Source organism: Drosophila pseudoobscura, chromosome 2 (genome assembly GCF_009870125.1).
Source record: "Drosophila pseudoobscura strain MV-25-SWS-2005 chromosome 2, UCI_Dpse_MV25, whole genome shotgun sequence".
In the NCBI taxonomy this organism is placed as follows: Eukaryota; Metazoa; Arthropoda; class Insecta; order Diptera; family Drosophilidae; genus Drosophila; species Drosophila pseudoobscura.
Window position 1 is genome coordinate 25,990,893 of NC_046679.1, and position 15,892 is coordinate 26,006,784.

Here is a 15,892-nt window from a genome sequence, read left to right on the forward strand (position 1 = left end):
ATTGAATAGTAAAGAATCAGGGAGAAGAATTTTAAAGGATGATATTTTGCGCTTATGTTTTAATGTAAATTTAGCCACAACTATATCATCAGGCGAAGCGTTAAGTTTAGAGGAAAGATGTTGTTTAACGTCCTCCGTTGTAGCCTTAGGAAGAAGACGAGAAACAAATATTTCTCACCGAGGGACCTAAGTTGACCTAAGTTGCTCTAAGTTGAAGTCCCGAGCGCGATCGAGATGGTGGAGCCTCTCCTAAAAGAGATCTCGGTCCTGGGGCAGAAGAATTGGTAGAAACGGCTGGAGCAGGAGTTAGCAAGACATCACCAACACACCCGCACTAGGAGCACTCACCACGTCAGAAGTGATGTCAGCAGAAACTGCCTGGATGGGATTGATGCTGTTGGGAACTTGGATGCTCGAAGGAAGCACATTGCTCAGTGTAAAGAACACCGGAGCCACCGTTGGCGGATTTACAGATAACGGCGAGGCATGATCACACGGAGGCAGGCGTACCAATCGGATTAGGTTGCAAGAGATTGGTATCATTATGCGGAATCTTCTGTCTTGGCGATTCGCTCAAGCGTTTGAGCCCAAGAAACTACGATTCAAGGACAAGAAATTTCTCGTTGAGAGCCACAAATTGTTTCCGGACATCCAGAAACCCAGTTCGAGTCTGTCTCATAAATGTGCGCATTTCGGCCTCAATCTCCCGACACGCCAGACATGACCAAGGCAGGCCCATGCGTTTCGAGGTCAGATCATTTAGTCGGCCAAAATTTCCGCCACCAGCACATTTTATGTGGGCAAAATTGTCGCACAGCCAGCAGCTAAGGAATGAATCACCAATGATTACACCACCGAATTCACATTTCTTTGTACTGCAAACAATTGCCATTATTGACAGCAGTAGAATCACTGTGCACGAATAATAAAAGTCAAGAGTGAGAGCGCAGGTAAAATGGGAGAGCAGACAGCAGAGAGAGCCCAACAATCAGCTGCAGCGGCAATAATTCAGAGCAGATGATCCAACGAAGTGCAGGAAACGATCAGTAAACTCACCAAAGCAGAGACACAAAAGAAAATCCAGAGAGAGTGAGAGCAAAAATGCGAGCAGCAGGCCCGCTTATGCTCACGAGAGAGTGTGGGCGATGCAAACGTTGATGCGCGAGAACAGTGCACACCGAAGAAGCGATAACGAAAAGCAGACTGGGCAAAAAACAATAACAAATTGCCTGCACGAGTCCGATGCGTAACGTTGCGAATATTAAATTTATATTAAACACTTGTTTACAAACGAAAAACTGGTGCTTAACACAAAGTAAAATCAAATTAAAAAGATGCGATGATGTATCAAAACAAAGCCACAACAATCTTGTATGATATTTAAGTAAAGGGCGGAGAATGCAGGAGCAAGAAAAAAATACAACCGGCTTAAGCAAGAGCTAGAAGCGAATGAAGCGATGTTTCTTTCGTTAGACCGCGATCTCTCTAACCTCTAATCTCGAAGCCTCCTCCATTGTGTATGTTCCTCACTGCCAGCGCTAGGCGGAACATTTCGTCTTCTGAGTCACAGCATTGCTGTGCATACCATCTACAAAGGTGTTGCGAAGTATGGCCTCTACTTCCTCTCATTGATGAATCTTTCTGCGTTCCTATCTCTCACGTAGGTCGCTGCCGTTGGGGAACAAGAAGCACCAAAGGTCATTACGCTCATTACGTACCTATCCGGTTCTCGACTGGTGTCACCATATCTCCAGAGAAACTGCTGTGAGCTTTGATCCTCCGAACGTATCCTGATCTGGTGAAATATTTTTCTAATATCTCCGCAGATGCCAATGGACTTCTCTCGAAAGCGCGATATTACTCCTACCAGCGATGGCAATTGGTCGGGGCCTTTTAGTAGCATTGAATTAAGAGCGATGCCTTCCACTTGGCTGCAGCGTCCCATACGAGTCTTAATTTGATTTTTTCTGTCACGAATACGGGCAGATACCAGGAGCGTTTGCCTTCGACCATTTCATCTTTTTTGAGTTTTCGGACGTAGCCCATGTCTTCGTACCTCTTAATCTGTTCATTAATAAACTCTCTAGCACCTTATCGCGTGTTATACGAGATTCTAGGCATCGAAGTCGCCGCATTGCCATCTATCTAGAAGAAGGAAGTTCCACGTTGTCGTACCGCCAGAGAAGTCCTGTCTCCAATCTCTTCATTTCGCTGCTAAACCTCGTGGAATTGTCCAGTATTGTTTTTGCTCTTTCATCCTCTTTGGACCTGAGTGTGCTCTTCGCAATATTTATGTCAATCGCGTCTAGTGAGAAACTCTCTTTTACAAGAGTGTTCAGCTGTGGGTGTTTATCATATTCGCATACGTGCATTACCCGCGGACTCGCCGGCCCATCGCTCTTTCTGCGGCTATAAACAGACCACCCCAACCTGGACTTGGCGGCGATAAATTCGGAATCCTCGTGTTCTTTGACAGTCAGTGGCACTCCAAGTTTCACGTTGTCCAATCCGATGATCAATAACGCTCTCACGTTCTTGTAGCTGACTATCGGATGCGTTTCCAGGTGGGATGTTAGGATTGAGTCGTACAGCGTCTGCTTCGGCAGATCCAAGTTTTTTACTGTTGTCACGTTTTGAAGCGTTAATCTGCGAGCCATATTGTCCCTTGGAGAGATCGCTAGGCTTATCCATTTGGATTGAGATTCTCTCTGCGTGATGTCTCCAGTCCAGCGTAGGCATAGCTCGTCCGAGGGGCCATCGATACCTAGTTTTTCCGTTATCTCCGTCTCGATTAGGGTACAGGCGGATCCTTCGTCTATCAGTGCGAACACTTACATTTGGCCGTTCGGTCCATACAATGTTAAGAGGACATATCTAAACAACGCAGGTTCGTTCTGCATCGTGTGAAGTACCGTAGTGCTTTCCTTCGGCCTATTCTCTACCCTAGAACTTTGCTGGTCACTGTTGTGGAGGAAATGGTGCTTTCTCGAGCATCCGTCGACGGAGCATACTCTTGTTGACTTACAGTGCCTTATAAAGTGTTTGCCAAGGCACCTGCAGCATAGCCTATTTTCTTTGACGAACTGCTTACAGTCCTTTAATTTGTGGGCCCATTGCACCTACGGCAGGGCGGTTGTGCACTGCTATCATTGTGCACCATAAGCCGGACTCTTGGATTCGTCTCCTTCGTGCAGATTTCTTTCTCGGATGCTACTGTCATCACAGTGCTTACGCGCGATGCGGCTCGCAATAGCCAGTCGTCGAAAACAGCAATATTTACCCTCGGAAGTCCAGCGCTTTGTCTGGCCCAGTCCAGTTTTAAGTCGAATGGGAGTTTCTCCACAGGCTTTACTAGGCTTTCGATACTGCTCGATTTCACGGATGGCTCCATTCTTAGCTTCGTTTGTAGGGTGTGATATATAGCCTCTGGTCGGCCATATAGCACTCGAAGAGTCTCGATGGCTAGTCGAACTGTTGCGAGCATCATTAATTTGCCTCGTACTGCTTCCAAAGCGACACCTTCCAGGCACTTTTGCAGCCTCATGAGATTCTCTTGATCGCTGAGACCGCAGCGTTCTGTAGATTGCTCGAAGTTTACTATGCACATGGGCCATTCCTCGGGGATTCCAGAAAAGCATGGTAGATCCTTGTTGATGACTTATCTGGGATGCTGTCAAGCATCTCTCCACCCCCGCTGGCGCGACCGCTTGATTCCTCCTGTACGCGTACGGGTCCGAAATATTTCGACTCGTAATTGGGTAATGTGCAGTCGGGGCGCGAATGAAAGGGTTTTTCCATGCAGGTTGGTACCCGGCGCCGGTGCGGCCATTGGATACCACATAGCGCCGACTAGCATTGTCTCCTTCGGATTCAGCCCAGTAGGCATTCCAATCCGCGTTGCTTCCGTGGGTCCTGACATATTGTCTCTGGTCCAGTTGGGAACTGCTCTGTCCCAGCCTCCGTTGGTTACCGTGGAGCTCATTAGGCCTACTACTTGAGGCAGTCTGGAATGCGTCGGGATGGAGCGCATTCCCTCGAAGGCCGTGGCATACGTCGGCCTTCCTAATGCATCCGCTCTCTGCTGAGCGAACGTTTCCCAGTTATCTAAAGGGGTCGTTCTTGGTGAAAAGGCTTGATCCACCCCTCCTCCCTGGTTGGTATGCTCTGGTACTTGATGACTTCTCGGGCTGTGGTGGACACGTTAGGTGCGGCCGTTGTTGCCGCCGAGATCACATCTATATACGTATCCCAAACGTGGAGGGTTTCCCTTGCACCTCACTCAGACTCAGAACACGCACCAGGCATCTTTTTCGGATCATATAGTTCTTCTAATCCACACGGGTTCTCACCGCCAGATTCCGACTGCTGACCATTGACGCCGTCCATTTTACTCCGGTGTCTTTTTTCGTACAGTCCTGGTTTGTGGTTATACACGAACCTCGTGTCGCTCCAATGTAAGAGATTAGCCTTTCTGTCCAACTGTATGAGGATATCTCACCTGCAAACTCGAATCCCTCGTGACGCAGCTGGCTACGTCGCACGCCGATCTTCTTTCTGTCGGTCGTAATTATTCGTTTTTTGGAATATTTCCGCGCCGGGCAACGCCTCCAAATCTGGAGCCGTACGTTTGATAAGCCTCCCGCTTTCAATAGGCCTCCCGTGGTTTGTTATTTAAGTTGGTTTTATTCAGGTGTTTCGTTTGCAAATATTGGGGCAGGTTATTAAACTATGGGGAGCTAGAGCTAAACAACTTGTACCGCTTCAGTAAACTTTTTCCGCTGCCTTTCTTTTCGTTCTTCTTCTTCCTTGGTTATAGCTGCCATTAGCCCTGATTAACCCTTTGCTCAGCGCTGTTAATGTCTGTGCTGTTAACGTCTGCGCTGTTAATGTCTGTACTGTTAGGCGCAGTGATATTTAGAGCTGCCACTGCGGTTTCTGCCGTAACACTGGTCGATTAAAGGTTTCCAAGAATGGTTTTGCATACATTTTTGACAGATATGTTTCGGAGTCACAATTTCCTTTGCAGTATGCAAGTCGAAAAGTACTGCTTGCACAATTCTCTTGAACTCGTGCAGCTTGGGGGTGCGTAGTTGCTGTTGAATATGATTGCTTCTACTTTGGCTCAAACAAAGCTTTCATTATTAAAGCAAGCATCCCTGATTGAATCAGTGCGCGATCAGACCCGTGTCCGCGTATTGACTTGTATGGTTCGCTGCACTAAGTGGTCTTGTGCGGCTTCAAAATGCTTAAGGTTGTTTTTGGTTACTTTTATAGCGATTGGTTTTGATGCTCCCAATGATCCATTTCGCAGATCAAGTTCCTGCTTGATACTCAAAGTAGTAGTTGAGTTTTTTAGTAGATTTTCCCTCTTTTGTGTTCTTCGGACTTCATTTATCGCCTTATCCAGGAAATGGAGCTTCCTATTCGTCTTCGTCGACCTGTATAAACTTACTAAAAGAACTAAGCATGAATTCAAAATACAATCCCAATTATTAAATATGAAGATTTTTGTGAATATTAGTGTTCCGCCGAGCCGCCGATAAATCATCGTAGCCTAAAAACATTATAATTGCTGTTTGTCAGCATAATTAGTTTAAAGATTTATAAGCCAATAATGAACCTATGTACTGCAAACGCTGACATTCGGCAGTACTTCTGATCTCTTTCGTTTAAAGGGCGCATCCGCTTTAGCTTTGATCGGCTGTCGCCCACATTTAGTTCTATGCTTATCTCGCACCGAAATGGTTGCATATCGATCTCACGTATTAACATTTGTCTGGCCGGAGAAAAAAGCAGCAATCGGCTTCAGATAAGCCGACGGTATAAATAAACATTAAAACATTTAACCAAAATCGATTCATTGTAATTTTGAAAGAAATACTTGAAATAATACTTGGTGACCCCGACGTAATATATATACATTTCTTAATCGCGTTTCGCTTAAAAACATTAGTTTAACAATACTTTCGTTTCTGTATAGTTTAACTACCAGCAAATACAATTGGTGCACAATAAAGAAAAGTTTAATATGTAAATTCAGTAAGAGTACGGCCGTTGTTGCCGTCACAGTTGCCATCAGGGGAGTATTCTGTTCGTCTGCCGCTAAATAATAATACAGATCGCTTAGGAGAATCTTATGCTCACGCGTATCGACGTATCGACGCTGTAGAGCAGCGGCCATAGCTGCGACTCACAACGCTCCTCGTCTTTTTGTTTTTTTTGCAAAACGTCAAATAGTGTCTTTGCGAACAACGATACCAAACGACATATAAAATATTGAATAAGTTACATAAACAAGCTCACATACATATACTGACTGAGTACCGGGAATAAAAGTAGAGCCGCATCCTTTGTCATGATTCACAACGTTTTCCGACATTTGTTGTCTCTGGGTGTACATTAGGCTTGCGCTTATTTGTATGGGCAAAAAAAAAATTGTCGGAATCAAAAGTCTCAGGGTCTAAAAATGTTTCTTTTTTTATAAAACAATAAAAAAAAAGGTTTTAGCCCGATTCGACAACGGTTATAGGTGCCGTTGAAAAATACGATATTTGGCCAATGGTTGATACATTTATCGCTGTTGTTGTGATCTAGAATATTAAAATATAATCCATCCCCCAAATTCCGCTTAATTGGTTAACATTTAAGACAATAAATAGTTAACACTCAACTTTTCAGGCTAATGTGCTAGGAGGGTGTCCAACTGTGTCCAATTCTGGACAACTTAACGGCGTTACAATCCGCCTAGAGAAACTATAATATGCCAATGTACAACAGGCATTAGTGGTATTTATCTGATAAAAATATCGCACTTACTTTCATGGAAAAACGACAAAATGGCGAACCAACTCTGGGCACTTTTGTTGACCATGATGATGTCGAAACTTCTGCAAAATTAATAATTTGTAAAGAAAATGATTTTTCAACGCTTGTTACAAAAAAAGAAACAATCTAATTTTATGACACCTAATTTTGCTAAATTGATCGGTTTAATATTTCCAAACGTGTTTTAACTGAAGATTCTTCAGAATGACATAGTAGTAAAGATTTTAAAATGCGTTAAATATACTAAAACATTAAAAAGTGGTTAGTGATACAGCCGAAAGCGCTGTTAAACTTATGCAAGACTATAAATATAAATACTAACCAGAAAATAGATAAGTTTCAGAAGGTGCTAAACGTCGTGAAAGAATATGATAGTCAATATCCCCTGAATAATAAACATGCCTTAATATAATAACAAAGCTGCCGGTTAACTATTTAGTGTCAAAATTTAATATTAGAAAAAAAAATAGTCCGATCAAAGCGATATACTATAGTGTAGCTGCCATAGGAACCATTGGCCAAATGCAACCCAATGCATTGTGATCCCATTTAAAAAATTTCGAGTCATTCTCGCTCTGTGCAAGCTCTTCAATGTCTAGGAGTACATTTGTACTCCAAATCCACAATACATTAAGGCAAACTCATTTAATTTATCTCCTGTAGTATACATACATTTTCCTGTATTTTCCATAGAAAATTAAGTGCTGAGAATGATAAGCTATAGTCAAAGTACTTATAGGAAAGTACACGCGGTAGAACAAAACAATGAATACTGTTTATAAAACAGGTAACTCTCAGGAATGAAAGTACATAGAAAACATTGCGATGTTTTGTGTATTATGTGCATAATACTGTATACGTACTTTTTTTTTTAATAAAAGAGTACCCGCTGATGGCCACGCAGTCAAAGCTATAGGGTAGGGGCGACGACTTGAGCTTGGCCTTTGCAGTGGTATCTAATATTCTAATAGTTCAAGCATACTACACTACGGCATTTATAAAAGAGAGAGTCCAAACTTTCTGTAAACATATATTGTTGTTATGAAACAACAAGTCTCAAATTATATAACTCTGAAACAGGATTAAGCGATATGATTCAACTCGACTAATATATACAGAAAAATATAGGTTGAAAATATGTATAGAAAGGCTTATACCTTATAAATACCCCGGGAAAATTAAATCTTGTGAACCTCTAGAACCGTTTGATATATAAATATTAGCCCCTTAAAGGCTTTATACTCCCGATGCTATAAAGTAAGCTCTCAAATCACGGAGCAATTGATAAACTCGGAGCCAAACACAGCTTTGCTAACCCTGTAACGAATAAGATTGCCTCAAGGCATTCAGAGGTAAACTTTAAGCTGATAGAGTGGTATATGTTACTTTAGAACATAGCATTTTGTCAGAATTCAACTTTTACACTTATGTACATATTTTGGTATGCCCCCTGTACTCAAAGAGTATTGGGGTATAAATATTAGGTTCATGTACGTACGTAGAAATATATGCGAATGTATATATGCGAATTAGATTACAGAATTTGGATCTGGTCGGATAATTATTTTAGCAAGAATAAAGAAAACGATTTACCGTGTCTGATTCATCTGCATCGCGTCGCTCAGTATCTCTGGTGTGTCAAAGGTATTGTTAGACTAACTTAACTTTTTTGGATAACACCCATTTCGCCAATTTACCTATCAGATTTGTATACTCATGTTATATGCGACGGTAGCGATTTGCCCCGACTTGCTCCAACTCCTATTTGAATGGAATGTAACCATTCGTAATAATAAGGATTGGCTTTTTCGCAACATTGGACTTCCAAATTGTGAGCAAAGTCTAAAGATAAAAATAGTTTTAAAAAAATACAACAATAGTTCTTTCATTTTGTGTTGACGAGTTTAGTTGATGGTGTTCTGAGAACAGTTTGTTTCTTAAAGCATTTAAAGGCGTCAAAGGCGTCGGCTACCGAGGCTATAACTTCTTTTTTGTTTCTCTGGTTTTCGTCAGAAAGGAAAAAAGCCGTCGCAAAACTATGTGTCGTAGCCAACATTTCGTGAGATGAGACTCTTAAAAAAGTCATTATAATGGTACAATGAATGGCGATCAAATGAAACGTGGTTCCAATTTTCATTTAATTTCGTGCTTGAGAGTTTTGAGATTTATCATTGGACGGTAAATTCCAGCTTAGTTGAAATACAACAGATTATTTGGTAGTAAACTTGATCTTTTAAAAATGAGTTTCGTTGTGGTTTTCCTAAAATTGTAGCAACTTCTAATTCTGTTGACCAAGATCAAGAAAATCATTTGTTTTTTTTTCGTATTAAATTTATACAGAAAATTAACTTCATTGGGAAAACGGGGTACAAATTTTTCATAAAATTAACTTCATACAACTAAGAGTTGTCTATCGAACGAAAAAATTACCTTTGCAATTAGAAGAAATTCACATATTTCCATGTAGCATATGACAGTGTAAGGTAAGTTAAAAATTTGTCAATTTCTTAGTTGCTTGTGTTTGTTTATTATATTGAGCATTTTATATTTCCTTTGTAATATTGTCCGTAACTAATCAGCGATTAATTTAATCGTGGGCTTAACCTGAATTGTGTGCACGTGTCTTTCGCCACGTGCATCAATTTGGGGGTAAGTATATTTATTTAAGCGTAGCGTTGCCAACGCTTCTGATTTTAATACATACATTGTTGTTGCTGCCCAATCATTTTACCTAATGCTTAACGACACCACCAGACATCGAGAATAAATTTTACTGCAGGGGATGATAATGTGTGAAAAAATATTTGCTTAATAACTCGAATCACAGTTCAGAGCAATAGTCAAGAAAATCGGAAAAATGCACGTGCGCGTAAATCAATCTTTTACTAAAGGTGTGACAGACTAGACTGCCAGACTGCTTATAAATCCCAATCTTTCTAGAGGTGTGATTATACACATTTTTATCTCAAAATATTTTCTAAATTTTAGACTAATATATACACATGTACAATATAATTTTAATTCAATGTCTTGACTATTTCGATTATAATTGTGTTTTTGTAACTTTAATGAGTTTTGTATGCCCAAGTTGTTTAGAGTCTCATCTCTTAAAATTTTGTCTTCCACAATAGGCGCTCACGCTAATTGCTTAAGAACAAACGGTAAAAGCCAACTAGAAAACGTTAGCTGCGTCTGTTGCGACGGCTTTTTGCTTTCTGACGAAAACCAGAGAAACAAAAAAGATGTTATAGCCTCGGTAGCCGACGCTACCTCAAACTGTTCTCAGAATACCATCAACTAAACTCAAATTTCAACAGAAAATGAAAGAACTATTGTTGTATTCTCTAAAACTATTTTTATCTTTAGACTATGCTCACAATTTGGAAGTCCACTGTTGCGAAAAAACCAATCCTTATGATTATGAAAGGTTACATTCCATTCAAATAGGAGTTGGAGCAAGTTGGGGCAAATCGCTACCGTCGCATGAGTATACAAATCTGATAGATAAATTGGCGAAATGGGTGTTATCCAAAAAAGTTAAGTTAGTCTAACAATACCTTTGACACATCAGAGATACTGAGCGACGCGATGCAGATGAATCAGACACGTTAAATCGTTTTCTTTATTCTTGCTAAAATAATTATCCGACCAGATCCAAATTCTGTAATCTAATTATATATACATTCGCATATATATCAACGTACATCTACACGAACCTCATATTTATACCCCAATACTCTTTGAGTACAAAGTTTTATTCTGACAAAATGCTATGTTCTAAAGAAACAGATACCACTCTATCAGCTTAAACTTTACCTCTGAATGCCTTGAGGCAATCTTATTCGTTACAGGGTTAGCAAAGCTGTGTTTGGCTCCGAGTTTATCAATTGCTCCGTGATTTGAGAGCTTACTTTATAGCATCGGGAGTATAAAGCCTTTAAGGGGCTAATATTTATATATCAAACGGTTATTTATAAAGTATAAGCCTTTCTATACATATTATCAACCTATATTTTTCTGTCTATATTAGTCGAGTTGAATCATATCGCTTAATCCTATTTCCGAGTGATATAATTTGAGACTTGTTGTTTCATAACAACAATATATGTTTACAGAAAGTTTGGACTCTCTCTTTTATAAATGCCGTAGTGTAGTATGCTTGAACTATTAGAATATTAGATACCACTGCAAAGGCCAAGCTCAAGTCGCCGCCCCTACCCTATAGGTTTGACTGCGGCCATCAGCGGGTACTCTCTTATTAAAAAAAAGTACGTATATATACAGTATACATAATACACATACACATAGCAATGTTTTCTATGTACACTGAACCAATTTTCATTGTCACTCGGCTCATTTCTGTAAGTTACCTGTTTTGTTCTACTGCGTATACTTTCCTATAAGTACTTTGACTATAGCTTATCATTCTCAGCACTTAATTTTCTATGGAAAATACAGGAAAAAGTATGTATACAACAGGAGATAAATTAAATGAGTTTGCCTTAATGTATTGTGGATTTTTTTATTTGTCTATCCGAAAGTGCTGTTGAGTGCTAACTCCATCTCGCAAGTAATAATGCTGCAATTGCCTGTATGATTGTTGTTTGCTTGTTTGTAAATTTTGGCTTTATTTTTTTTTTATTTCGCAGCTGTTGTTCAGCGATTAAGTAATGTAAAAAGAAAGATAATGATCAGAAAAGCTAGCAGTTTATATTTTTTAAATGGGCTGTTAAACCCGTCACACACTAAGCCATGTATGTATATTTCGTTAATAAATACGACAACTATGTGATATAGAGTCTGATTCGGCTACTTCTGACGAGCGTTCTGATTAGCGTTTGAATGAAAAAAGACATGTTGTTGGTTCATTCTGATAAAAAATACAGAGTATAATGACTATACCTTATGAGATCTGATATTTTTTCTTTTTTGCGTTACAAAATTTCTACCGATTTTATGATACCACTTTCAAGAGAATAAAAATGCAGCTTCATGAAATTCATTAAAAAGTTATGTTTTGAATATGCAAAAGATTTTTTTTTTTTAGATTTAAAAAAGAATTTCTTCATAAATGATAATACACATCGAGATGAAAATAGTCCTTAGAAAGTTCCACTGCACGTGCATATTGATATATGTACATACATACATACATCGCCGCTTTTAAAGAAATAAATCCCCATTTGGTAGAGTTGGAAGTAACCAAAATATACTGATTAGGAAACAAATTGTATTACAACTTTTTATTTTTAAATAATTTGATTCAATATATGTATACCATAAAAGTTTGTTGTGGGATTGGTAGATTCCTATTAACAGAAAAAAATCATATTTCAAATCAAAAAATCGTAATTCTTATTTATGAAAATTCGTACTATTGGTTTCTATGGGCTATAAAGGTGGACTTGGTAAGATTAATTCGGAATTTTCCGGATTTCAACGATTTCATTAAAGGACCAGAATAGTTTGAATAGAAACAGAAGAATATCGCTAGATGGACTATATTTCTGATTCAGATCATGAATCTTCATGAAATCATCTCCCTTCTTCTGCTCGTTACAGACTTGTGCTTTTTGAATTGAATGCCATAATATGAGTACTAAACAATAATTTTAAAGTTACATAAAAATTTACATATGTATGAACAGACATATACACACGAAGCTGATGTACATATGTACGTGGAAACATATATGCCAGTGAGACTTATCTACCCACAGCCACAGCCAAACAGAAAATCATAGAAATCTGACTTCTTGACCTCAGCTGGGCTTCTGGATGACAAAAACAATTTTAGCCCCTAAGTTGGTACTCATAGAATTCGTGTATATAAAGTATATACATATATATACTTAGTATTCTTTGAAATGTATGCAATATTTTATATTTTACATCCAAAAGAAAGTATTTCCGATTCTATCTACATTTTTGGTCAGCATCAATAAGTCGATAGATTATTTTCCAAAATAATTCAATAATGTTGGAAAATGTTGTTTCATGTTAAGCTTTTGTGACATTCTCGTACATATTTATGTTCGATGGATCAATAAGGTTATTAAAAGCCTTGGCCCAAGACTTAAGGCTATACCCTATCTATGAATTGTAACGTATAACGTTATTAAACAAAAACTTCAAATATTTATTTTAATTCAATTTTAAAGCAAAAAAACTTTGTGTCAATACAACAAAACTTGGTTTCCGATGGTACTTATTCGTAATAAGGGATGAGATCCAATTTATATGATAGCTCAAAGCACAGATAATTTGGTTACCTTGTTTATAGGAATATTAAATAACTTAGATAATTCAGAAATATCTTGTCTATTATTTAATTTATCACACAGTGCCTCTAGTATACAATATAGATTATAGAAACAAAATAACAAACAAATGTATGACTATTCTTATTGAGGAGACCATGCTCTTACTGAAGAGACTGAATAGAATGGTAATGGTTTTTTATGTCCATTAGAAATGTATGTAGAAGCAACGGATTTTTATTTTTGTTTTAAGGCTATTCACTTCCCTGTAAAAAATTTGTTTTTGGTTTATTCCATAAATACACATAAATAAAGACTTGCGCGTTTTTATGTTCCTTACTAATATCCATATTATATTCTGATTAGCACATTTCCATTTCAGACCATCTGCTTGGTTCAAATGTAATAAATCATAAGAGGGCGTTACCCTTCGATAACCAATAGCATGGCACATTTTAGTACTCCACCGTCTTGCTCCTCCCACGGGCACATGAGCGCAACGCCCACATTCACATGTATGAATGTGTGTATTCTATGTGTGTTTGTCTGTATGTATTGTGTCAGTAAAAGCAATGAATGTAAGAATCTTACTTTTATTAGATGATTGTGAATTAAATGGACATTTAAAGCACTATTTGGCTGTCATTACAGAATGACAGAATCTTGTTTTTAGCCTAATTAATCTATTTTTAATTTAAATTATAGATGTGGTCTGGAATGTAAAATAATATAATTCAAGTATTTAAGAATTAAAAAGTAATATTATAATAGTACATAAGTATCCAGTAATATTGAACTGATCTACCAAATTTTGTACTTACTTGTAAAAAAATCATTCATATGATTTCGACCACTGAAATAACGCCAGAGATTTTATTTGTCAGATTGTTTTGTTTTGTCTGGTTTCCTTTCAGATCGAAGAATCCTATGCGCCACTGATTTTGCATGTCATCCGATCTGTATAAAAATCTTGGGTTTTGGATGGAATATTTTCAGAACCAAGGAATTTCTCATAGCGACCTGCTCTTCGAGTCATTGTTCCTATGATAGATAGATATACCGAAAAATTTACATATGTATGTATGCTCACACGGTAATTCATATATTACTGTGTTCGTACTATCCTTAAGCATATTTATGTAGTAGGAAATATATTATTATAATTTAATCTATTTATAAGCACATTTATTAGCATAATGACCAGTCAACATAAATTGTAAAAATTGGATCAATATGCTCTTAATAAGATTTTATTTGAATTATTATTAAATAATTTTTTTTTCGTCTTATGAAGTCGTCACCTCTTACTACTGATTGAAAAGCTAACAAAATACGTATGTGATTTGTAGCGAGGGTCATAAGTACATATGTACTTGTATACATACATATGTAGATTTATTGACATTTACCGGTCAAAAGATACCGGCCTTAAAACAGTTAAATACATTTTAGTCACTACTTAAAGTAAAGATTTTTATTTAAGCAAATATAATATGATAAGTAGTCCTCTTCAATTATTAATAAAGGAATTTATTTAAACTTAAATGTATTCCCTTTTGTGCATAGTAATGTTTTTATCAGCAACACTTCTCACTGTTTAAAGGAACGAAAATATTCCATGAGAAACAAGAGTGTGGTTGAATTACCGCTGTGGTTGCTACCCCATTAATAGATGGAATGCTACATTCTGATCCTCAGTATGTACGCAGCCGTCGGGACCCTCTAAATTAATTTTTCCCAGACGAAAATTTTTACATTTGTATACTATGTCCCACAGGCACGATAAAAACATAGTGAAACACCTTAAGGAAAATGGTGAAGTGGAGTATTCTCCAGGTGTACATATTACATATATTTTAAAATTGGTCAGACTATTGAAATTCACAGATGTCAGTCTTTAACGGAACGTTTTTTTGCAATTATCGGTTAAAGTTTTTCATTTTGTACTTCTTTAAGTAAAAGCCAAGCATTGTCACATGTTATATTTTGATTAGGGAAATGGATGAATGGATAAGCTCAGGTCTGTGATTGGGCGTGACTATATTCTTTATTTGTATTTCTAGCGCATCCTCCTGATCTGCCTCCTACGCTATTTTCGAGGTAAGCAAAAGCTGTATTATAGCTGACACCTCCCGACTATGAAAATCCGGAACGTTATTGGGGATTAAACAAATATAATGGCGTGTAAAATATATTTTAGTTCAATGCATTCCGGTACGTTCATTATTCACAACTATTAGGTTAAACCGTATTTGTCCTGGGATTAAAAAGTACATATAACTTAATAGATAAACTGAATCTTTTTATAAACTGCATTCGCATGCTCGAGTGTTTATTAAAATTTTGATTAATATCTAGATAATGGATAAATAGATCAAACTGTTTTCATTTAAGATATGTGAATGGTGCAGAGCCCGTCGAAAATTTGAGGCTGCTTCTTGAGAGTAAGAGTACGGGTCGGCATTGTTATATTGTGTGAAAATACCGGCTTAGCAAGAAGTTCCATTGTTAGCAGCAAATTCAGCAATTTGAGAAGAAGGAAATCTGCAGCATTCCTGAACTATTTTGAAATCCATAGGCTCAACTGGGGTTGAAACAACGTCTTTGTTGCTATTGGTGGACTGCTTTTGTCAGAATAACCATTCAAATGTATATGTACATACATTTAACGATATATGTGCAGTAGCCATCTCTTTCTGGTGTACTTAAACTGACATGCCATTGTTGGTGCGAGCGAAACGAAACGAGTAACGCGAAACGAAGGCAGATGCAGTAGGTAGAGAGCTGTTACAACGAGCAGCAGTAAC

At 38.0% G+C, this 15,892-nt stretch overlaps 1 long non-coding RNA gene across 1 annotated transcript; it reads right to left on the bottom strand.

Annotated features, from left to right (window-relative positions):
- Positions 1 to 13,140: 13,140 nt before the first annotated feature.
- On the bottom strand, positions 13,141 to 15,797 carry LOC117185622 (uncharacterized). The gene is made up of 3 exons (XR_004471101.1): positions 15,571 to 15,797; positions 13,907 to 14,126; positions 13,141 to 13,797 (listed from the first exon to the last, which is right to left on the bottom strand). It is a non-coding gene; the product is annotated as an uncharacterized lncRNA (long non-coding RNA).
- Positions 15,798 to 15,892: the final 95 nt, after the last annotated feature.